This window comes from Saccoglossus kowalevskii, chromosome 17, assembly GCF_978046115.1.
Source record: "Saccoglossus kowalevskii chromosome 17, keSacKowa6.1, whole genome shotgun sequence".
Taxonomy (NCBI): Eukaryota; Metazoa; Hemichordata; class Enteropneusta; family Harrimaniidae; genus Saccoglossus; species Saccoglossus kowalevskii.
Genome location: NC_140657.1, coordinates 33,382,618 through 33,409,912, shown reverse-complemented (window position 1 = coordinate 33,409,912; position 27,295 = coordinate 33,382,618).

Sequence of the window (27,295 nt, the reverse complement as noted above, 5' to 3'; positions counted from 1 at the left end):
ATATATTCCTACTGTCTTTACGACTGTCTGATAAATTGGTATAATCCTTGGGTTACACTCATATATTTCTACTGTCTTTACGACTGTCTGATAAATTGGTATAATCCTCGGGTTACACTCATATATTCCTACTGTCTTTACGACTGGCTGATAAATTGGTATAATCCTTGTGTTACACTCATATATTTCTACTGTCTTTACGACTGTCTGATAAATTGGTATAATCCTCGGGTTACACTTATATATTCCTACTGTCTTTACGACTGTCTGATAAATTGGTATAATCCCCGGGTTACACTCATATATTGCTACTGTCTTTACGACTGTCTGATAAATTGGTATAATCCTTGGGTTACACTCATATATTTCTACTGTCTTTACGACTGTCTGATAAATTGGTATAATCCTCGGGTTACACTCTTATATTCCTACCGTCTTTACGACTGTCTGATAAATTGGTATAATCCTTGGGTTACACTCATATATTCCTACTGTCTTTACGACTGTCTGATAAATTGGTATAATCCCCGGGTTACACTCATATATTCCTAATGTCTTTACGACTGTCTGATAAATTGGTATAATCCCTGGGTTACACTCGTATATTCCTACTGTCTTTACGACTGTCTGATAAATTGGTATAATCCCTGGGTTACACTCATATATTCCTACTGTTTTTACGACTGTCTGATAAATTGGTATAATCCTTGGGTTACACTCATATATTCCTACTGTCTTTACGACTGTCTGATACAATGGTATAATCCTCGGGTTACACTCATATATTCCTACTGTCTTTACGACTGTCAGATAAATTGGTATAATCCTTGGGTTACACTCATATATTCCTACTGTCTTTACGACTGGCTGATAAATTGGTATAATCCTTGTGTTACACTCATATATTTCTACTGTCTTTACGACTGTCTGATAAATTGGTATAATCCTTGCGTTACACTCATATTCCTACTGTCTTTACGACTGTCTGATAAATTGGTATAATCCTTGCTTTACACTCATATATTCCTACTGTCTTTACGACTGTCTGATAAATTGGTATAATCCTTGGGTTACACTCATATATTCCTACTGTCTTTACGACTGTCTGATAAATTGGTATAATCCTTGCTTTACACTCATATATTCCTACTGTCTTTACGACTGTCTGATAAATTGGTATAATCCCCGGGTTACACTCATATATTCCTACTGTCTTTACGACTGTCTGATAAATTGGTATAATCCTTGGGTTACACTCATATATTTCTACTGTCTTTACGACTGTCTGATAAATTGGTATAATCCTCGGGTTACACTCATATATTCCTACTGTCTTTACGACTGGCTGATAAATTGGTATAATCCTTGTGTTACACTCATATATTTCTACTGTCTTTACGACTGTCTGATAAATTGGTATAATCCTTGCGTTACACTCATATTCCTACTGTCTTTACGACTGTCTGATAAATTGGTATAATCCTTGCTTTACACTCATATATTCCTACTGTCTTTACGACTGTCTGATAAATTGGTATAATCCCCGGGTTACACTCATATATTCCTACTGTCTTTACGACTGTCTGATAAATTGGTATAATCCTTGGGTTACACTCATATATTTCTACTGTCTTTACGACTGTCTGATAAATTGGTATAATCCTCGGGTTACACTCATATATTCCTACTGTCTTTACGACTGGCTGATAAATTGGTATAATCCTTGTGTTACACTCATATATTTCTACTGTCTTTACGACTGTCTGATAAATTGGTATAATCCTCGGGTTACACTTATATATTCCTACTGTCTTTACGACTGTCTGATAAATTGGTATTATCCCCGGGTTACACTCATATATTGCTACTGTCTTTACGACTGTCTGATAAATTGGTATAATCCTTGGGTTACACTCATATATTTCTACTGTCTTTACGACTGTCTGATAAATTGGTATAATCCTCGGGTTACACTCTTATATTCCTACCGTCTTTACGACTGTCTGATAAATTGGTATAATCCTTGGGTTACACTCATATATTCCTACTGTCTTTACGACTGTCTGATAAATTGGTATAATCCCCGGGTTACACTCATATATTCCTACTGTCTTTACGACTGTCTGATAAATTGGTATAATCCCTGGGTTACACTCGTATATTCCTACTGTCTTTACGACTGTCTGATAAATTGGTATAATCCCTGGGTTACACTCATATATTCCTACTGTTTTTACGACTGTCTGATAAATTGGTATAATCCTTGGGTTACACTCATATATTCCTACTGTCTTTACGACTGTCTGATACATTGGTATAATCCTTGGGTTACACTCATATATTCCTACTGTCTTTACGACTGTCAGATAAATTGGTATAATCCTTGGGTTACACTCATATATTCTTACTGTCTTTACGACTGTCTGATAAATTGGTATAATCCTCGGGTTACACTCATATATTCTTACAGTCTTTACGACTGTCTGATAAATTTGTATAATCCTTGCGTTACACTCATATTCCTACTGTCTTTACGACTGTCTGATAAATTGGTATAATCCTTGCTTTACACTCATATATTCCTACTGTCTTTACGACTGTCTGATAAATTGGTATAATCCCCGGGTTACACTCATATATTCCTACTGTCTTTACGACTGTCTGATAAATTGGTATAATCCTTGGGTTACACTCATATATTTCTACTGTCTTTACGACTGTCTGATAAATTGGTATAATCCTCGGGTTACACTCATATATTCCTACTGTCTTTACGACTGGCTGATAAATTGGTATAATCCTTGTGTTATACTCATATATTTCTACTGTCTTTACGACTGTCTGATTAATTGGTATAATCCTCGGGTTACACTTATATATTCCTACTGTCTTTACGACTGTCTGATAAATTGGTATAATCCCCGGGTTACACACATATATTCCTACTGTCTTTACGACTGTCTGATAAATTGGTTTAATCCTTGGGTTACACTCATATATTTCTACTGTCTTTACGACTGTCTGATAAATTGGTATAATCCTCGGGTTACACTCTTATATTCCTACTGTCTTTACGACTGTCTGATAAATTGGTATAATCCTTGGGTTACACTCATATATCCCTACTGTCTTTACAACTGTCTGATAAATTGGTATAATTCTTGGGTTACACTAATATATTTCTACTGTCTTTACGACTGTCTGATAAATTGGTATAATCCTCGGGTTACACTCATATATTCCTACTGTCTTTACGACTGTCTGATAAATTGGTATAATCCTTGGGTTACACTCATATATTCCTACTGTCTTTACGACTGTCTGATAAATTGGTATAATCCTTGGGTTACACTCATATATTCCTACTGTCTTTACGACTGTCTGATAAATTGGTATAATCCCCGGGTTACACTCATATATTCCTACTGTCTTTACGACTGTCTGATAAATTAGTATAATCCCTGGGTTACACTCGTATATTCCTATTGTCTTTACGACTGTCTGATATATTGGTATAATCCCTGGGTTACACTCATATATTCCTACTGTCTTTACGACTGTCTGATAAATTGGTATAATCCTTGGGTTACACTCATATATTCCTACTGTCTTTACGACTGTCTGATAAATTGGTATAATCCTCGGGTTACACTCATATATTCCTACTGTCTTTACGACTGTCTGATAAATTGGTATAATCCTTGGGTTACACTCATATATTCTTACTGTCTTTACAACTGTCTGATAAATTGGTATAATCCCTGGGTTACACTCATATATTCTTACTGTCTTTACGACTGTCTGATAAACTGGTATAATCCTTGGGTTACACTCATATATTCCCACTGTCTTTACGACTGTCTGATAAATTGGTATAATCCTCGGGTTACACTCATATATTCCTACTGTCTTTACGACTGTCTGATAAATTGGTATAATCCTTGGGTTACACTCATATATTCCTACTGTTTTTACGACTGTCTGATAAATTGGTATAATCCTCAGGTTACACTCATATATTCCTACTGTCTTTACGACTGTCTGATAAATTGGTATAATCCTCGGGTTACACTCATATATTCCTACTGTCTTTACGACTGTCTGATAAATTGGTATAATCCTTGGGTTACACTCATATATTCCTACTGTCTTTACGACTGTCTGATAAATTGGTATAATCCTCGGGTTACACTCATATATTCCTACTGTCTTTACGACTGTCTGATAAATTGGTATAATCCTTGGATTACACTCATATATTCCTACTGTCTTTACGACTGTCTGATAAATTGGCATAATCTCTGGGTTACACTCATATATTTCTACTGTCTTTACGACTGTCTGATAAATTGGTATAATCCTTGGGTTACACTCATATATTCCTACTGTCTTTACGACTGTCTGATAAATTGGTATAATCCTTGGGTTACACTCATATATTCCTACTGTCTTTACGACTGTCTGATAAATTGGTATAATCCTCGGGTTACACTCATATATTCCTACTGTCTTTACGACTGTCTGATAAATTGGTATAATCCTTGGATACACTCATATATTCTTACTATCTTTACGACTGTCTGATAAATTGGTATAATCCCTGGGTTACACTCATATATTCCTACTGTCTTTACGACTGTCTGATAAATTGGTATAATCCTTGGGTTACACTCATATATTCCTACTGTCTTTACGACTGTCTGATAAATTGGTATAATCCTTGGGTTACACTCATATATTCCTACTGTATTTATGACTGTCTGATAAATTGGTATAATCCTTGGGTTACACTTATATATTCCTACTGTCTTTACGACTGTCTGATAAATTGATATAATCCTCGGGTTACACTCATATATTCCTACTGTCTTTACGACAGTCTGATAAATTGGTATAATCCTTGGATTACACTCATATATTCCTACTGTCTTTACGACTGTCTGATAAATTGGTATAATCCTTGGATACGCTCATATATTCTTACTATCTTTACGACTGTCTGATAAATTGATATAATGCTCGGGTTACACTCATATATTCCTACTGTCTTTACGACTGTCTGATAAATTGGTATAATCCCTGGGTTACACTCATATATTTCTACTGTCTTTACGACTGTCTGATAAATTGGTATAATCCTTGGGTTACACTCATATATTCCTACTGTCTTTACGACTGTCTGATAAATTGGTATAATCCTTGGGTTACACTCATATATTCCTACTGTCTTTACGACTGTCTGATAAATTGGTATAATCTCTGGGTTACACTCATATATTTCTACTGTCTTTACGACTGTCTGATAAATTGGTATAATCCTTGGGTTACACTCATATATTCCTACTGTCTTTACGACTGTCTGATAAATTGGTATAATCCTTGGGTTACACTCATATATTCCTACTGTCTTTACGACTGTCTGATAAATTGGTATAATCCTTGGGTTACACTCATATATTCCTACTGTCTTTATGACTGTCTGATAAATTGGTATAATCCTTGGGTTACACTTATATATTCCTACTGTCTTTACGACTGTCTGATAAATTGATATAATCCTCGGGTTACACTCATATATTCCTACTGTCTTTACGACTGTCTGATAAATTGGTATAATTCTCGGGTTACACTCATATATTCCTACTGTCTTTACGACTGTCTGATAAATTGGTATAATCCTTGGGTTACACTCATATATTCCTACTGTCTTTACGACTGTCTGATAAATTGGTATAATCTCTGGCTTACACACATATATTTCTATTGTCTTTACGACTGTCTGATAAATTGGTATAATCCTTGGGTTACACTCATATATTCCTACTGTCTTTACGACTGTCTGATAAATTGGTATAATCCTTGGGTTACACTCATATATTCCTACTGTCTTTATGACTGTCTGATAAATTGGTATAATCCTTGGGTTACACTTATATATTCCTATTGTCTTTACGACTGTCTGATAAATTGATATAATCCTCGGGTTACACTCATATATTCCTACTGTCTTTACGACTGTCTGATAAATTGGTATAATCCTTGGGCTACACTCATATATTCCTACTGTCTTTATGACTGTCTGATAAATTGGTATAATCCTTGGGTTACACTTATATATTCCTACTGTCTTTACGACTGTCTGATAAATTGATATAATCCTCGGGTTACACTCATATATTCCTACTGTCTTTACGACTGTATGATAAATTGGTATAATCCTCGGGTTACACTCATATATTCCTACTGTCTTTACGACTGTCTGATAAATTGGTATAATCCTTGGGTTACACTCATATATTCCTACTGTCTTTACGACTGTCTGATAAATTGGTATAATCTCTGGGTTACACTCATATATTTCTACAGTCTTTACGACTGTCTGATAAATTGGTATAATCCTTGGGTTACACTCATATATTCCTACTGTCTTTACGACTGTCTGATAAATTGGTATAATCCTTGTGTTACACTCATATATTCCTACTGTCTTTATGACTGTCTGATAAATTGGTATAATCCTTGGGTTACACTTATATATTCCTATTGTCTTTACGACTGTCTGATAAATTGATATAATCCTTGGGTTACACTCATATATTCCTACTGTCTTTACGACTGTCTGATAAATTGGTATAATCCTTGGGTTACACTCATATATTCCTACTGTCTTTATGACTGTCTGATAAATTGGTATAATCCTTGGGTTACACTTATATATTCCTATTGTCTTTACGACTGTCTGATAAATTGATATAATCCTCGGGTTACACTCATATATTCCTACTGTCTTTACGACTGTCTGATAAATTGGTATAATCCTTGGGTTACACTCATATATTCCTACTGTCTTTATGACTGTCTGATAAATTGGTATAATCCTTGGGTTACACTTATATATTCCTACTGTCTTTACGACTGTCTGATAAATTGATATAATCCTCGGGTTACACTCATATATTCCTACTGTCTTTACGACTGTCTGATAAATTGGTATAATCCTCGGGTTACACTCATATATTCCTACTGTCTTTACGACTGTCTGATAAATTGGTATAATCCTTGGGTTACACTCATATATTCCTACTGTCTTTACGACTGTCTGATAAATTGGTATAATCTCTGGGTTACACTCATATATTTCTACAGTCTTTACGACTGTCTGATAAATTGGTATAAACCTTGGGTTACACTCATATATTCCTACTGTCTTTACGACTGTCTGATAAATTGGTATAATCCTTGGGTTACACTCATATATTCCTACTGTCTTTACGACTGTCTGATAAATTGGTATAATCCTTGGGTTACACTCATATATTCCTACTGTCTTTACGACTGTCTGATAAATTGGTATAATCCTTGGGTTACACTCATATATTCCTACTGTCTTTACGACTGTCTGATAAATTGGTATAATCCTTGGGTTACACTCATATATTCCTACTGTCTTTACGACTGTCTGATAAATTGGTATAATCCTTGGGTTACACTCATATATTCCTACTGTCTTTATGACTGTCTGATAAATTGGTATAATCCTTGGGTTACACTTATATATTCCTACTGTCTTTACGACTGTCTGATAAATTGATATAATCCTCGGGTTACACTCATATATTCCTACTGTCTTTACGACTGTCTGATAAATTGGTATAATTCTCGGGTTACACTCATATATTCCTACTGTCTTTACGACTGTCTGATAAATTGGTATAATCCTTGGGTTACACTCATATATTCCTACTGTCTTTACGACTGTCTGATAAATTGGTATAATCTCTGGGTTACACACATATATTTCTATTGTCTTTACGACTGTCTGATAAATTGGTATAATCCTTGGGTTACACTCATATATTCCTACTGTCTTTACGACTGTCTGATAAATTGGTATAATCCTTGGGTTACACTCATATATTCCTACTGTCTTTATGACTGTCTGATAAATTGGTATAATCCTTGGGTTACACTTATATATTCCTATTGTCTTTACGACTGTCTGATAAATTGATATAATCCTCGGGTTACACTCATATATTCCTACTGTCTTTACGACTGTCTGATAAATTGGTATAATCCTTGGGTTACACTCATATATTCCTACTGTCTTTATGACTGTCTGATAAATTGGTATAATCCTTGGGTTACACTTATATATTCCTACTGTCTTTACGACTGTCTGATAAATTGATATAATCCTCGGGTTACACTCATATATTCCTACTGTCTTTACGACTGTATGATAAATTGGTATAATCCTCGGGTTACACTCATATATTCCTACTGTCTTTACGACTGTCTGATAAATTGGTATAATCCTTGGGTTACACTCATATATTCCTACTGTCTTTACGACTGTCTGATAAATTGGTATAATCTCTGGGTTACACTCATATATTTCTACAGTCTTTACGACTGTCTGATAAATTGGTATAATCCTTGGGTTACACTCATATATTCCTACTGTCTTTACGACTGTCTGATAAATTGGTATAATCCTTGGGTTACACTCATATATTCCTACTGTCTTTATGACTGTCTGATAAATTGGTATAATCCTTGGGTTACACTTATATATTCCTATTGTCTTTACGACTGTCTGATAAATTGATATAATCCTTGGGTTACACTCATATATTCCTACTGTCTTTACGACTGTCTGATAAATTGGTATAATCCTTGGGTTACACTCATATATTCCTACTGTCTTTACGACTGTCTGATAAATTGATATAATCCTCGGGTTACACTCATATATTCCTACTGTCTTTACGACTGTCTGATAAATTGGTATAATCCTTGGGTTACACTCATATATTCCTACTGTCTTTACGACTGTCTGATAAATTGATATAATCCTCGGGTTACACTCATATATTCCTACTGTCTTTACGACTGTCTGATAAATTGGTATAATCCTCGGGTTACACTCATATATTCCTACTGTCTTTACGACTGTCTGATAAATTGGTATAATCCTTGGGTTACACTCATATATTCCTACTGTCTTTACGACTGTCTGATAAATTGATATAATCCTCGGGTTACACTCATATATTCCTACTGTCTTTACGACTGTCTGATAAATTGGTATAATCCTTGGGTTACACTCATATATTCCTACTGTCTTTATGACTGTCTGATAAATTGGTATAATCCTTGGGTTACACTTATATATTCCTACTGTCTTTACGACTGTCTGATAAATTGATATAATCCTCGGGTTACACTCATATATTCCTACTGTCTTTACGACTGTCTGATAAATTGGTATAATCCTCGGGTTACACTCATATATTCCTACTGTCTTTACGACTGTCTGATAAATTGGTATAATCCTTGGGTTACACTCATATATTCCTACTGTCTTTACGACTGTCTGATAAATTGGTATAATCTCTGGGTTACACTCATATATTTCTACTGTCTTTACGACTGTCTGATAAATTGGTATAATCCTTGGATTACACTCATATATTCCTACTGTCTTTACGACTGTCTGATAAATTGGTATAATCCTTGGGTTACACTCATATATTCCTACTGTCTTTACGACTGTCTGATAAATTGGTATAATCCTTGGGTTACACTCATATATTCCTACTGTCTTTAAGACTGTCTGATAAATTGGTATAATCCTTGGATTACACTCATATATTCCTACTGTCTTTACGACTGTCTGATAAATTGGTATAATCCTTGGGTTACACTCATATATTCCTACTGTCTTTACGACTGTCTGATAAATTGGTATAATCCTTGGATATACTCATATATTCTTACTATCTTTACGACTGTCTGATAAATTGATATAATCCTCGGGTTACACTCATATATTCCTACTGTCTTTACGACTGTCTGATAAATTGGTATACTCCCTGGGTTACACTCATATATTTCTACTGTCTTTACGACTGTCTGATAAATTGGTATAATCCTTGGGTTACACTCATATATTCCTACTGTCTTTACGACTGTCTGATAAATTGGTATAATCCTTGGGTTACACTCATATATTCCTACTGTCTTTACGACTGTCTGATAAATTGGTATAATCTCTGGGTTACACTCATATATTTCTACTGTCTTTACGACTGTCTGATAAATTGGTATAATCCTTGGGTTACACTCATATATTCCTACTGTCTTTACGACTGTCTGATAAATTGGTATAATCCTTGGGTTACACTCATATATTCCTACTGTCTTTATGACTGTCTGATAAATTGGTATAATCCTTGGGTTACACTTATATATTCCTACTGTCTTTACGACTGTCTGATAAATTGATATAATCCTCGGTTTACACTCATATATTCCTACTGTCTTTACGACTGTCTGATAAATTGGTATAATCCTCGGGTTACACTCATATATTCCTACTGTCTTTACGACTGTCTGATAAATTGGTATAATCCTTGGGTTACACTCATATATTCCTACTGTCTTTACGACTGTCTGATAAATTGGTATAATCTCTGGGTTACACTCATATATTTCTACTGTGTTTACGAATGTCTGATAAATTGGTATAATCCTTGGGTTACACTCATATATTCCTACTGTCTTTACGACTGTCTGATAAATTAATATAATCCTTGGGTTACACTTATATATTCCTACTGTCTTTACGACTGTCTGATAAATTGGTATAATCCTTGGGTTACACTCATATATTCCTACTGTCTTTATGACTGTCTCATAAAGTGGTATAATCCTTGGGTTACACTTATATATTCCTATTGTCTTTACGACTGTCTGATAAATTGATATAATCCTCGGGTTACACTCATATATTCCTACTGTCTTTACGACTGTCTGATAAATTGGTATAATCCTTGGGTTACACTCATATATTCCTACTGTCTTTACGACTGTCTGATAAATTGGTATAATCCTTGGGTTACACTCATATATTCCTACTGTCTTTACGACTGTCTGATAAATTGATATAATCCTCGGGTTACACTCATATATTCCTACTGTCTTTACGACTGTCTGATAAATTGGTATAATCCTCGGGTTACACTCATATATTCCTACTGTCTTTACGACTGTCTGATAAATTGGTATAATCCTTGGGTTACACTCATATATTCCTACTGTCTTTACGACTGCCTGATAAATTGATATAATCCTCGGGTTACACTCATATATTCCTACTGTCTTTACGACTGTCTGATAAATTGGTATAATCCTTGGGTTACACTCATATATTCCTACTGTCTTTACGACTGTCTGATAAATTGGTATAATCCTTGGGTTACACTCATATATTCCTACTGTCTTTATGACTGTCTGATAAATTGGTATAATCCTTGGGTTACACTTATATATTCCAACTGTCTTTACGACTGTCTGATAAATTGATATAATCCTCGGGTTACACTCATATATTCCTACTGTCTTTACGACTGTCTGATAAATTGGTATAATCCTCGGGTTACACTCATATATTCCTACTGTCTTTATGACTGTCTGATAAATTGGTATAATCCTTGGGTTACACTTATATATTCCTACTGTCTTTACGACTGTCTGATAAATTGATATAATCCTCGGGTTACACTCATATATTCCTACTGTCTTTACGACTGTCTGATAAATTGGTATAATCCTTGGGTTACACTCATATATTCCTACTGTCTTTATGACTGTCTGATAAATTGGTATAATCCTTGGGTTACACTTATATATTCCTACTGTCTTTACGACTGTCTGATAAATTGATATAATCCTCGGGTTACACTCATATATTCCTACTGTCTTTACGACTGTCCGATAAATTGGTATAATCCTCGGGTTACACTCATATATTCCTACTGTCTTTACGACTGTCTGATAAATTGGTATAATCCTTGGGTTACACTCATATATTCCTACTGTCTTTACGACTGTCTGATACATTGGTATAATCCTCGGGTTACACTCATATATTCCTACTGTCTTTACGACTGTCTGATAAATTGGTATAATCCTTGGGTTACACTCATATATTCCTACTGTCTTTACGACTGTCTGATAAATTGGTATAATCCTCGGGTTACACTCATATATTCCTACTGTCTTTACGACTGTCTGATAAATTGGTATAATCCTTGGGTTACACTCATATATTCCTACTGTCTTTACGACTGTCTGATAAATTAATATAATCCTTGGGTTACACTTATATATTCCTACTGTCTTTACGACTGTCTGATAAATTGGTATAATCCTTGGGTTACACTCATATATTCCTACTGTCTTTACGACTGTCTGATAAATTGGTATAATCCTTGGGTTACACTCATATATTCCTACTGTCTTTACGACTGTCTGATAAATTGGTATAATCCTTGGGTTACACTCATATATTCCTACTGTCTTTACGACTGTCTGATAAATTGGTATAATCCTTGGGTTACACTCATATATTCCTACTGTCTTTACGACTGTCTGATAAATTAGTATAATCCTTGGGTTACACTTATATATTCCTACTGTCTTTACGACTGTCTGATAAATTGGTATAATCCTTGGGTTACACTCATATATTCCTACTGTCTTTACGACTGTCTGATAAATTGGTATAATCCTTGGGTTACACTCATATATTCCTACTGTCTTTACGACTGTCTGATAAATTGGTATAATCCCTGGGTTACACTCATATATTCCTACTGTCTTTACGACTGTCTGATAAATTGGTATAATCCTTGGGTTACACTCATATATTCCTACTGTCTTTACGACTGTCTGATATATTGGTATAATCCTTGGGTTACACTCATATATTCCTACTGTCTTTACGACTGTCTGATAAATTGGTATAATCCTTGGGTTACACTCATATATTCTTACTGTCTTTACGACTGTCTGATAAATTGGTATAATCCTCGGGTTACACTCATATATTCCTACTGTCTTTACGACTGTCTGATAAATTGGTATAATCCTCGGGTTACACTCATATATTCCTACTGTCTTTACGACTGTCTGATAAATTGGTATAATCCTTGGGTTACACTCATATATTCCTACTGTCTTTACGACTGTCTGATAAATTGGTATAATCCTCGGGTTACACTCATATATTCCTACTGTCTTTACGACTGTCTGATAAATTGGTATAATCCTTGGGTTACACTCATATATTCCTACTGTCTTTACGACTGTCTGATAAATTGGTATAATCCTCGGGTTACACTCATATATTCCTACTGTCTTTACGACTGTCTGATAAATTGATATAATCCTCGGGTTACACTCATATATTCCTACTGTCTTTACGACTGTCTGATAAATTGGTATACTCCCTGGGTTACACTCATATATTTCTACTGTCTTTACGACTGTCTGATAAATTGGTATAATCCTTGGGTTACACTCATATATTCCTACTGTCTTTACGACTGTCTGATAAATTGGTATAATCCTTGGGTTACACTCATATATTCCTACTGTCTTTACGACTGTCTGATAAATTGGTATAATCTCTGGGTTACACTCATATATTTCTACTGTCTTTACGACTGTCTGATAAATTGGTATAATCCTTGGGTTACACTCATATATTCCTACTGTCTTTACGACTGTCTGATAAATTGGTATAATCCTTGGGTTACACTCATATATTCCTACTGTCTTTATGACTGTCTGATAAATTGGTATAATCCTTGGGTTACACTTATATATTCCTACTGTCTTTACGACTGTCTGATAAATTGATATAATCCTCGGTTTACACTCATATATTCCTACTGTCTTTACGACTGTCTGATAAATTGATATAATCCTCGGGTTACACTCATATATTCCTACTGTCTTTACGACTGTCTGATAAATTGGTATACTCCCTGGGTTACACTCATATATTTCTACTGTCTTTACGACTGTCTGATAAATTGGTATAATCCTTGGGTTACACTCATATATTCCTACTGTCTTTACGACTGTCTGATAAATTGGTATAATCCTTGGGTTACACTCATATATTCCTACTGTCTTTACGACTGTCTGATAAATTGGTATAATCTCTGGGTTACACTCATATATTTCTACTGTCTTTACGACTGTCTGATAAATTGGTATAATCCTTGGGTTACACTCATATATTCCTACTGTCTTTACGACTGTCTGATAAATTGGTATAATCCTTGGGTTACACTCATATATTCCTACTGTCTTTATGACTGTCTGATAAATTGGTATAATCCTTGGGTTACACTTATATATTCCTACTGTCTTTACGACTGTCTGATAAATTGATATAATCCTCGGTTTACACTCATATATTCCTACTGTCTTTACGACTGTCTGATAAATTGGTATAATCCTCGGGTTACACTCATATATTCCTACTGTCTTTACGACTGTCTGATAAATTGGTATAATCCTTGGGTTACACTCATATATTCCTACTGTCTTTACGACTGTCTGATAAATTGGTATAATCTCTGGGTTACACTCATATATTTCTACTGTGTTTACGAATGTCTGATAAATTGGTATAATCCTTGGGTTACACTCATATATTCCTACTGTCTTTACGACTGTCTGATAAATTAATATAATCCTTGGGTTACACTTATATATTCCTACTGTCTTTACGACTGTCTGATAAATTGGTATAATCCTTGGGTTACACTCATATATTCCTACTGTCTTTATGACTGTCTCATAAAGTGGTATAATCCTTGGGTTACACTTATATATTCCTATTGTCTTTACGACTGTCTGATAAATTGATATAATCCTCGGGTTACACTCATATATTCCTACTGTCTTTACGACTGTCTGATAAATTGGTATAATCCTTGGGTTACACTCATATATTCCTACTGTCTTTACGACTGTCTGATAAATTGGTATAATCCTTGGGTTACACTCATATATTCCTACTGTCTTTACGACTGTCTGATAAATTGATATAATCCTCGGGTTACACTCATATATTCCTACTGTCTTTACGACTGTCTGATAAATTGGTATAATCCTCGGGTTACACTCATATATTCCTACTGTCTTTACGACTGTCTGATAAATTGGTATAATCCTTGGGTTACACTCATATATTCCTACTGTCTTTACGACTGCCTGATAAATTGATATAATCCTCGGGTTACACTCATATATTCCTACTGTCTTTACGACTGTCTGATAAATTGGTATAATCCTTGGGTTACACTCATATATTCCTACTGTCTTTACGACTGTCTGATAAATTGGTATAATCCTTGGGTTACACTCATATATTCCTACTGTCTTTATGACTGTCTGATAAATTGGTATAATCCTTGGGTTACACTTATATATTCCAACTGTCTTTACGACTGTCTGATAAATTGATATAATCCTCGGGTTACACTCATATATTCCTACTGTCTTTACGACTGTCTGATAAATTGGTATAATCCTCGGGTTACACTCATATATTCCTACTGTCTTTATGACTGTCTGATAAATTGGTATAATCCTTGGGTTACACTTATATATTCCTACTGTCTTTACGACTGTCTGATAAATTGATATAATCCTCGGGTTACACTCATATATTCCTACTGTCTTTACGACTGTCTGATAAATTGGTATAATCCTTGGGTTACACTCATATATTCCTACTGTCTTTATGACTGTCTGATAAATTGGTATAATCCTTGGGTTACACTTATATATTCCTACTGTCTTTACGACTGTCTGATAAATTGATATAATCCTCGGGTTACACTCATATATTCCTACTGTCTTTACGACTGTCCGATAAATTGGTATAATCCTCGGGTTACACTCATATATTCCTACTGTCTTTACGACTGTCTGATAAATTGGTATAATCCTTGGGTTACACTCATATATTCCTACTGTCTTTACGACTGTCTGATACATTGGTATAATCCTCGGGTTACACTCATATATTCCTACTGTCTTTACGACTGTCTGATAAATTGGTATAATCCTTGGGTTACACTCATATATTCCTACTGTCTTTACGACTGTCTGATAAATTGGTATAATCCTCGGGTTACACTCATATATTCCTACTGTCTTTACGACTGTCTGATAAATTGGTATAATCCTTGGGTTACACTCATATATTCCTACTGTCTTTACGACTGTCTGATAAATTAATATAATCCTTGGGTTACACTTATATATTCCTACTGTCTTTACGACTGTCTGATAAATTGGTATAATCCTTGGGTTACACTCATATATTCCTACTGTCTTTACGACTGTCTGATAAATTGGTATAATCCTTGGGTTACACTCATATATTCCTACTGTCTTTACGACTGTCTGATAAATTGGTATAATCCTTGGGTTACACTCATATATTCCTACTGTCTTTACGACTGTCTGATAAATTGGTATAATCCTTGGGTTACACTCATATATTCCTACTGTCTTTACGACTGTCTGATAAATTAGTATAATCCTTGGGTTACACTTATATATTCCTACTGTCTTTACGACTGTCTGATAAATTGGTATAATCCTTGGGTTACACTCATATATTCCTACTGTCTTTACGACTGTCTGATAAATTGGTATAATCCTTGGGTTACACTCATATATTCCTACTGTCTTTACGACTGTCTGATAAATTGGTATAATCCCTGGGTTACACTCATATATTCCTACTGTCTTTACGACTGTCTGATAAATTGGTATAATCCTTGGGTTACACTCATATATTCCTACTGTCTTTACGACTGTCTGATATATTGGTATAATCCTTGGGTTACACTCATATATTCCTACTGTCTTTACGACTGTCTGATAAATTGGTATAATCCTTGGGTTACACTCATATATTCTTACTGTCTTTACGACTGTCTGATAAATTGGTATAATCCTCGGGTTACACTCATATATTCCTACTGTCTTTACGACTGTCTGATAAATTGGTATAATCCTCGGGTTACACTCATATATTCCTACTGTCTTTACGACTGTCTGATAAATTGGTATAATCCTTGGGTTACACTCATATATTCCTACTGTCTTTACGACTGTCTGATAAATTGGTATAATCCTCGGGTTACACTCATATATTCCTACTGTCTTTACGACTGTCTGATAAATTGGTATAATCCTTGGGTTACACTCATATATTCCTACTGTCTTTACGACTGTCTGATAAATTGGTATAATCCTCGGGTTACACTCATATATTCCTACTGTCTTTATGACTGTCTGATAAATTGGTATAATCCTCGGGTTACACTCATATATTCCTACTGTCTTTACGACTGTCTGATAAATTGGTATAATCCTTGGGTTACACTCATATATTCCTACTGTCTTTACGACTGTCTGATAAATTGGTATAATCCCTGGGTTACACTCATATATTCCTACTGTCTTTACGACTGTCTGATAAATTGGTATAATCCCTGGGTTACACTCATATATTCCTACTGTCTTTACGACTGTCTGATAAATTGGTATAATCCTTGGGTTACACTCATATATTCCTACTGTCTTTACGACTGTCTGATAAATTGGTATAATCCCTGGGTTACACTCATATATTCCTACTGTCTTTACGACTGTCTGATAAATTGGTATAATCCCTGGGTTACACTCATATATTCCTACTGTCTTTACGACTGTCTGATAAATTGGTATAATCCCTGGGTTACACTCATATATTTCTACTGTCTTTACGACTGTCTGATACAGTCTACATTAAAATAATAAAACCCCTTGCTATTTGAGTTAAAAGGTATTTCTAATGTCCATAGTTTCAAAACTAAACTGTTCGATTTCATTTGTGAGAATATGAATCAAATTATGTATATGATTTACTTTATTGTATCAATACTTCTGTTATTTTTGTAATTTAAATTTTTGTAATTTAATTTTTCATGGTTGAGATGATCTATAGATATCATTGACGTGTATCAGACAAATTTCACATCCTCGTCGTTTATATATACTCCAATTATGGTTGGATGACTATCATATTAAAATTCAATCCAAAGAGCAAATCAACAATATTACGTTTGACTTGTTCCAAGACTAATTGACGTGTGTTAAGCCGTTAAGGAAATTTGGGATATTAAAAAAGGCTTAACCTCTTTCAGTAAATCTCTCCTAGCTGACAGAGGACATTGTGCTGATTTTAAATTTTTATGAGCACGTTATATGCCTTAATGTAGGAATGAGATACACTGAACGTGGAAGGAGTCTCTGTATGGACTTGAGGCTGTGATGTAGAATTATAATTAAAAAAGTGCGGGTAACCAGGAATTACACAAATATCGTCTTATGATTTTTTATATTTAATACAATTTTATACATTTTATTTAAATATCGTTTATTAAAATATTTTTTTAAGAATACCAAAGTAATCACATTTTTCCGATCATGCAAATCCGGGCTTTACTAACAAATGCCAAATGAGAGCAATTTTCCACAAAACATTGAAGGGACACTACATACATCAAACACTGTAAAAAGTGTCCTATTGAAAAGCAATCACCTGACCATGCTCACGGTTATCACATGTGTTTTATATATTGTATAATTGCATGGCAACTAGTGGTATGTGCTTATTTGTTACATATTGTCTCTAGTGAATTAAACTCAGATAAATAAATAACCAACAAAAACAATATCAAAAACTGTTTTCATACATGGGAATTGTTTATAACCTTTATGCAATAACCACAGAAAAAAAGATCCGTGTTCTTTCTGGCGCAGATTAACCTGTCTCGTTTAAAACGTACCTTACAAGCTCTTAAGAGGAGTTCATACAAAATAAATATCGTTAAAACGAAGTTACGTGCGTAATTACTTGCGTATCAAATTTTACGATGACTTAACTATCGTTTTATATCCATGTCATCGTATGTTTCGAGCATATACCTCTTTATTTCACGTTTGTTACGCTACTCAGAAACCTCTATATAATCTAACCATGTCCAGTACACCGTCTGCATTCAATATGCTAGTTGTGTTGAACAAAAAAGAATGATTGTCAAATTCCTTAAATATCATGTGAAACGCGTGATAGCCATCGTATTCCCGAATACGTGTATATTTATTTTATATATATATTCATATAACGAATAAGTTTTAGGAAACATTATTATGTTTCTTAACAGAAAATATTCACGTTTTAAATTTACGCTGTATGTTTAGTCTTTATTTTCAGATATTAACCCTTTTAAAATCCACGTTAACTATTGGTAAAAACCTTCGAAAATTTGTTCTAATCATTTTCCACATTTTTGAACATTTATAATACATGGACAGACTTGTATATACATTGTATGCTAGAAGATGGCATATAACTACAATACATTCTCTATACAAAAACGCTATGAATACTACAATTGCTAATAAGCACACATTCGGGAGTTTCATTATTATGTAATGTTGCATTATAACATTGTCCATATTGCTCCTATAAACTCCTATACCGACTGTAACAGGCTTAATGGTTCCGAGTCTCTGATTATTTTCTGTGATTTTATTAAGGGATGAATTCTACATTGTGAGTGTAGGAAAATGTGGCGATGTTTATATATATTATTACTTAATTTTGTTCAGCTTTTCTCCTCGTACTCGACATGTGATTATATATTTCGTCATATCGCCTATAATAATATAAATATTTGATTGAGTATAAATATATCGTTATAATTATCTAAATGTATATCTTATACCTATCACGGTGCAATTGAGTCTAAACATTGAAACGACGGGTCGTTCTGAACAATCACTCAAAGAAATACACTTATCTGTAACGTCATGAGGGAAACACGAAATTAGCCAAACAAGCGTCGTCAGTGACGTCACACATAATTCTGAATATCCCGTTGAAAATTGACCACACCACAATTATCTATTCTTTCATTTCAGGTAACCTTGACGACCAAATAAATTTGACAATAATCTTGGTATGCTGGGCGCTGCAAGATTAAATAATAACAATTGTATTTACTTAAATCGAATTTTTCTTGAATTAGGAAAATCCGAATGTTCTTAATCCCCGTCTTATTCCGCTGCTTTGATTTGATATATCCCCTTCTGATTTAATGTATCATAGTGCTTAGTTTGTCCCACAGCTGGGGATGACGTTCTAATCTCACTGAAATGACAGTTATAGTGATGCATACGTTACACCGCGCGTGTTTATTAGCATGCTGATGAAACGGTCACGACAAGAATAGACCTTAAAAAAACAAAAAAACAAAAAAAACAATTTGCGGCCTCAGTGTCACGGGATGTATTTGTGCCAGTACGTTATTGAATCCACCACCCTCGTTCACAGATGTTCTGAATATATGTCTATCAGAACATAATGGTAAATGTTGAGTTGCCTCAAAACTCGAAATGGGTTAGCCGATTCATAAAATCTTTGATATGACCTTACTATTATGTGTCTATGAACAATCTTAACAATCCTAACAGTTGTCGACGAAATCTATCTATATTTATCATATGCACAAAAACGCGCAAATGATCTGATACACCTGGTGAGACAGACATTAAATTCCGATAGTAATATTAATTTTTCAACACTTGCACTGATGAGCAAATTGAAGATTAATATTACTAGCTTCATTATACGTCACTCACAAAAATCATTATTAAAAAGAGCATGTGTCAAAATATATAAATTGTAAGACTCGTTCTACGGATGATAAATTCATATTTTTGAGTAACGTCCATAAAAAAGTAAGACAGACATACCACAATTTGTAGAATTGAATTCTTCCTTCTATTCACTATTCTCATATATTATAGAGATTATATTTATTTTATTTTATTTATTTTATTGAACCGTGCTGTAATTTGTATAGTTTTTTAATGTAACATTTGTTAATTCTTTGTTCGGAGATTTCCCATTGTTTAAACAAAGGTATTGTAGTGCACATGGTGGGATGTCGACTCATTGCGATTCATGAAATTATATAATCACAACATTGGATTGTATTTCTAATATTCTGCTCATATATTCTATTTTTAGGAGCTTCGTTTTCATCATATCCATTGGCTACATCTAATCCTGCCAGTACCGCGCATCACATGGGTTGATCATTTCCATTACCACGAGGATTATTGCAAATCACGCACAATAGTCATCAAGATGAAAGCCGCGTCCTTCGCCCATTATATACCTTTGTCAGAATCTTGAATCGACGTGTGATTCTCTCGGTGGGTATGCCTGTACTGAGGCAATATCCCAGGGAAAATATTGATTTAAAACCTCTTTTGAATATAACAACAACAACAAAGAATAGACTAAGATCACAGACAATACTACGGTAACTATATGCCGAAGTCTGTATAAAATCTACTCCTACTATTTAAAGCATATAACATTTGTCCAAATCAGATTAGCATACAATATTGATACACACTCTTAAACGCAAATAATTCTTGAGATCTCGTTGAGAGTAAAACGCCACAAGACTTGCATTTACGTCTCAAATAGCATTTAATTATCTTCCGTCAACGCGTATACTTTAAGTCCAAATGCCATGGTTACATAGGCGAACATATTTCATCAATAGAAACCACATATAGTATACATTTCGTGGTACTTGTAGACATCATTAAGTACCTTGTAATCATATATAACCGAGCAAATACTGTAATAATTTGCCATATCTTTGCCTTAGGAAACAATAATAAAGCATGCTATTCTCACTCCATTTTGTACATCAATTGCCTCTGGACGTAGTCAGGTGACCCTTAATTTTTTTTCATCTTTGTAAAACGTTAAAAATGTAAAAATAAAATGAAATATTATCTTCGCACTTGAAAGTAGCGAACTACAATTATTTTCGTATAACAATTAAACACTAGTATACGTTAAATCAAAGAAAACATGGACTGCGTGCGTGATTAGAACCGACGCTACTTTGCTGCCCTAAATCGCATAGCTGCACACAACGACGCTTCCCATTCGGAATTTCAAAAAAAACGTTGTTTAATAACCGGCATTAAAACGCACAGAGACAGTAATATTCTTTCACACAATACATGTTTACTCTGATTCAACAAATAGTATTTACTCTACAATGTTGTCTGTGTTATTTACTCATACTTCCCACGTTAGATGATACGATGAGATTGCATAAAGGACTGTACAGTGATAATATAGTCAGTAACCAGGTTGAATATGTTTCTTTGGAAATATCTGAAAACATAAACTATGACTCATATCAAGCTATAAATTATTTTACTTCAATCGTAGTGTGATTACTGAGAAAACATACACTTTTTCGCCTCCATATTGTAATAACAATACAGATGAATACCGTTGAGACTTATAATGTTCTAATACAACACTACATGCCTATAATATATTGTTGTAGCAAAATCTGTGGAATTGATTTCTCAAATATATACCAATAATTAGCACAAGATAATATGTGTATTATGTTTCGCAGACAATACAAGGTCATTAATTTGTGTAATGCGTTTATATATAGTGTTTGCCATCTGTTCTTGCTCATGAATTATTTATAAAATCAGCATTAAAAAACAATATGTATTTTATCTGTAATCCACGCGTAAGAACTTCCCGATCAGCCACATTTCCGTTCTGAGACGTTGACTTTACTAAATCATGTTAACTCAATTTACGTGACCCGTGTTTTGGTTGAAAGAAAATACGTACCGCTTACAGTATATTAAATAATAGGCATAGTAATTGCTTTCCATTCTCAATGCCCATGGGCTAACACAGGGAAGGGAATAGTGGCTTTCGAGCTATCATGGCGACCATTGTTGCTATTGTGTTACCTGGTATTTCCTCATTTCTTGTTAAATAAATAAATAAATAAATAAATAAATAAATAAATAAATAAATAAATAAATAAATAAATAAATAAATAAATAAATAAATAAATAAATAAATAAATAAATAAATAAATAAATAAATAAATAAATAAATAAATAAATAAATAAATAAATAAATAAATAAATAAATAAATAAATAAATAAATACAATTATAAGGATTAATATTTATTGTTCATAAACCAATGCATCAATTGAGTGGGTAACTTGCATCATAACTGTTCATCAAAAGATTGTGATGTTGGTTACTAACCTTCGGGGCCAATTCATGTTCAATGCTAATATAAGATTTAAGCGCCCACCTTCTAAAATTAGTAATTGTTATTTAAAAAACATAATGAAAACAAAAGTTCAGACGTGCGCGCGTGTGCGTATACTGCTTCAACCAAGACTTTATAGCAGATTCCATTTGGAATTATCGAATATAGAACCATATATAATGTTGGTCCGAATTACCAAATTCCCCAAAACAAAGAGCTCCATACAATATTGTATTGCGTATGTAATTAATCTCGTCCAGTATACTAAAAATAAAGGCTGAGTAATTGTAATCTTATTGTTTGTTCGTTGTCTGATACTACATAGCACAAACATCAATCAATACATAATATGACAATGCTAAATAAACGTAAATATCGTCGAGAAATATGCCGGTTTCATACATACAAAAAAAAACACATTTCCCGTGCATTGTGAGATCTCTCGTTATGTGTTAATTTTAACGTAAAACGGGACAAACAAAGGTCATAGCATCTTAGTGGTAGCAAATCATCGTGTGGAATTTGGCATTATTATTATAATAAATATGAAGACATCGATGTGTATGAATTAATGTAAAACACTGTTTCCTCTGTCCATGATGGTTACGTGGTATAGCACATTTGTTCTTGACCCCTTGAGACGACCTATTCCAAGTTACCTGTAAGTATTCATATATGGTTGGCTCTCAACCGACCAGCACCATCCTCTAAAAAATGCATCGAAAATAGCGCCTGCAACCATTCGGGACGATATGCACACATAACGATAATTGAAAACCTCCTACCTGTTCATATCTTCATCAACGATGCTGTATCATGCTTTTCCGGGGAATGGAATTTGTCAAGAGATATCAAGTTAATGCATGTCACAAAACTATCTACACAAAGGCTATGTACTTAGATAATACAGAAAAAACACACGCCCTGTCACTATTGTTTATTCATACATTGGTGAATACATACTTTGATATTACTGATCTAAAAAGAAAAAAAAAACGTCTATATTGAAGCCATTATCCATAAAAGGAGTGTACAAATAACTGGAAGACAATAATGCAATACATAATCAAATCAGTAAAACAAAGATACATAATACATTTTGCCATTTTATCTTGCTCATTGTGTAGTACATATCATTTGAAAATGGTAGGTGTCACACTTGACACATATGCTGATAACATTCAAAATATATTCAGTACATAAGTTTACCTGTTATTTTTGCTGGAAATGCACATTGAATTATCAAATGAACATTGGACAACCACTGATTAAAAGTATATGGTTGATCAATTGGTATTGTTTGAAATGTAATAAATCACAGCACTGGTAACATTTAAATTCAACATTTATAATATTTATTATTAATGGAGTCACAGTAGTTCTTGTGTTGGGTACTCTTATGTCGGCTGATACAGATTACCGCCGCTGGACCCATCGATCATAATGGTGTGCATGCACGTCACACAATGCAGCTACTGGCGTTCTGATACATTCTCAGTCGTTAACGATCAAAATGTCTGCACGCCCACAAGGTACAAACAAGTGTGCATTGGTATGGACTTTTATTGATTAGCATGGTAAATAATTTAGCTACCACTTTAAATATGCACGCAACATGTGGAAGATTTACACTCCCTAAATATTAGAATGTCAAAATAATTGATTTCCGTTTACACTTCTTCTATCGACAATGTTTCACACCTTATCGTTGTTCCGGTTACTCAAATTATTCCTTTTCGATCATCATTTCCATGTCAATAAAGAAACCATATAATGGACAATTATATCGTCTCGTTGATGTTAATTTGACATTTAGAATTTTTGTATGTTACTTGACCTTATTGTAATATTGCTAATTTGTGTGTGTGTGTAGGGGGGGGGGGTAATACAATCAAAGTCGTACATGTTCAGAAAACACCTTTCTGTACCCAAAGCGAATTAAGATGGGAAATGGAGTTCAAGAAGTTAAGCTGAAACAATAATTTTGGTTTACTGTGGATTAGTGACGGACTGGTTGTTGTATGTATTTTACATTATGTACCAAGAGCAACGCCAAACAAGACGGCTTGGAGTTTTGTCATCAGTCGCGTTACCTCACGCATCTTGTTACTATACTTTATAAATTTTAAAATTGGTTTTTAATTAAAACACTAGTGTTAAAGTATTTGGGGGAAAGGTATCTGTCGACTAATTAAAATAACCTTTTGATGGATAGTGTCTCAAAATGAACTAATTGTAAAGTAAAGTAGTGCCCTTTGTGGAATTCAGAAAACAAATAACACGTGCAATGTTTCTACCTAAAACACCAACACTAGTTGATAAAGTGCAGTTTTCAACTTTAACAATTTGCCAACCTAAGCTACATAAAATCTTAATAATTTGTCAACATTCTTTACTCCTTAGTCTTGTTACCATGGCGCAATGAGCTAATATGGCGTTTCATATCCATATCCTAATCTAATGTAACCTAATCTTCTAAACTAAGCAAATAGTAACAAGAACATTTCGTATTCTCCCATATATCAGCTTTCTGAAAACATATGTATTGCCATAGTTACATGTTCAGTAACTCGTGGAAATGCCTTAATATGGAATAAACTATTCCCCGGATCCCCTGTCGTTACTTTCTATAACTGAGTTTTCTGAAAACATGTTTATTGCCATAGTAATTCATGAAACTTGCCCTCATAGCGATTAAGTTTCTCTCTGTCGCTACATTTAGGAGATTCTCGCTCGTTAACAGTGTGCAACTTACATCTACATCTACATCTACTGTATACAATATTATGCCTGATTGGCTACCCAACTTTAACACCCAATTATCAGACCAATCAGAAAGCAGCTTGTTTGTTAACGGGTTTTCGGCATATCAAATTCTGCCCAGTATATATGCTTCCACTTAACTGGCTCACTCAACCTGTTTATGTAAATGCGCTGGCAATGTTCACCCTCGCCTAGGGTTTTCAAAATGAACGGAATTTATTTTAATTATTTATGAATTTGAGTTTTTTAAATAAATAAATTGTTTTTTTTTAATTCTTCCTTGCTGCTCCTGGATGTTGCCAATCCCATTTCTGTGTACATATTATTAATAACGACAGTGAAAATTGTCACGTGACTTCGTTAGGTCACGATTCAATGTAGTAAAAACATAAACACATGTAGTTTTAATTCCCATCAACTGTGAACGATCGTCTGCCTTAGAAATGTTCGGCGGCTTTTTCTTTGAGTCTCTGATACTCAAGTGACCGATAGAGAAGTAAGAAAACGGCGTATACGTTAAACGGTGGAACAGAATATTAAAGAAAGGGGCGACTTAATGGTGGGAATTACATCCGAAACACAGTCAAAAACGCACGTATGTGTGTGCGGGAGATGGGGTGGGGGTGATGCTTCGTTTAGTATAGAAAATGTATGCATCCGAGCTCAGTATTGTGTATTACTGATTATGGAAATTGGCCACACACGTGCACAAAATTTGCGAGCTACTGCCTATATTATCCTACTACAAACTGTTAGTATTATTTACATTGGTTTGCTATAATATTGGCTTAGTTCGTGTTACTGTTATATAAACAGAGGCTATGGTGACCAATTAATGAACAAATTCACATATACTATGTTCACCTTACGCGGTCTCGGCGAAATTTTTAATCCTCGTGTTTGCAGAGGAATTACAGCAGTTGTGACTATATATAGTGTACACTTTGCCGTTAAAATGGTTCCGATTTTTTGGAGAATACACGTTTGATTTTGTGTTTTTTTCCCTTCAAATTGCAAATAATATAACATTATGAATGTTTTCCTACAACTTAGCCCAGGCATTGTAAATATATGTGTAGTTTGTACGGCTTACATATTGTGTGCACGTGCTCACATGTCCACGCCTCCAATCAATACGTAGATCGCCTGATATTAACATAATCCACGCAACATTCTGGGAGTCCATAGAAAAGTCAAAGGTACATAAGGCGCCAAAATGCATACAAATCATAGAATAAATTCTGTGTATTACTCCGTTTTAAGCGAAACTATTATCTATAAATATTGCCACATTTCATAACCTTAACCCAAATAGCCGGAAATTTAAGAGTTGTTTTGAATCTTGTCTTTAAGTTGTTAACACAATCATAATGTCGTAGTTAGGGTGATGGAACTCCAGTTTTCTGTTCGTATTACTGTAGGTGTTACGTTTTCTATATGGAATACGTTTATATTTGCAATCATTGTA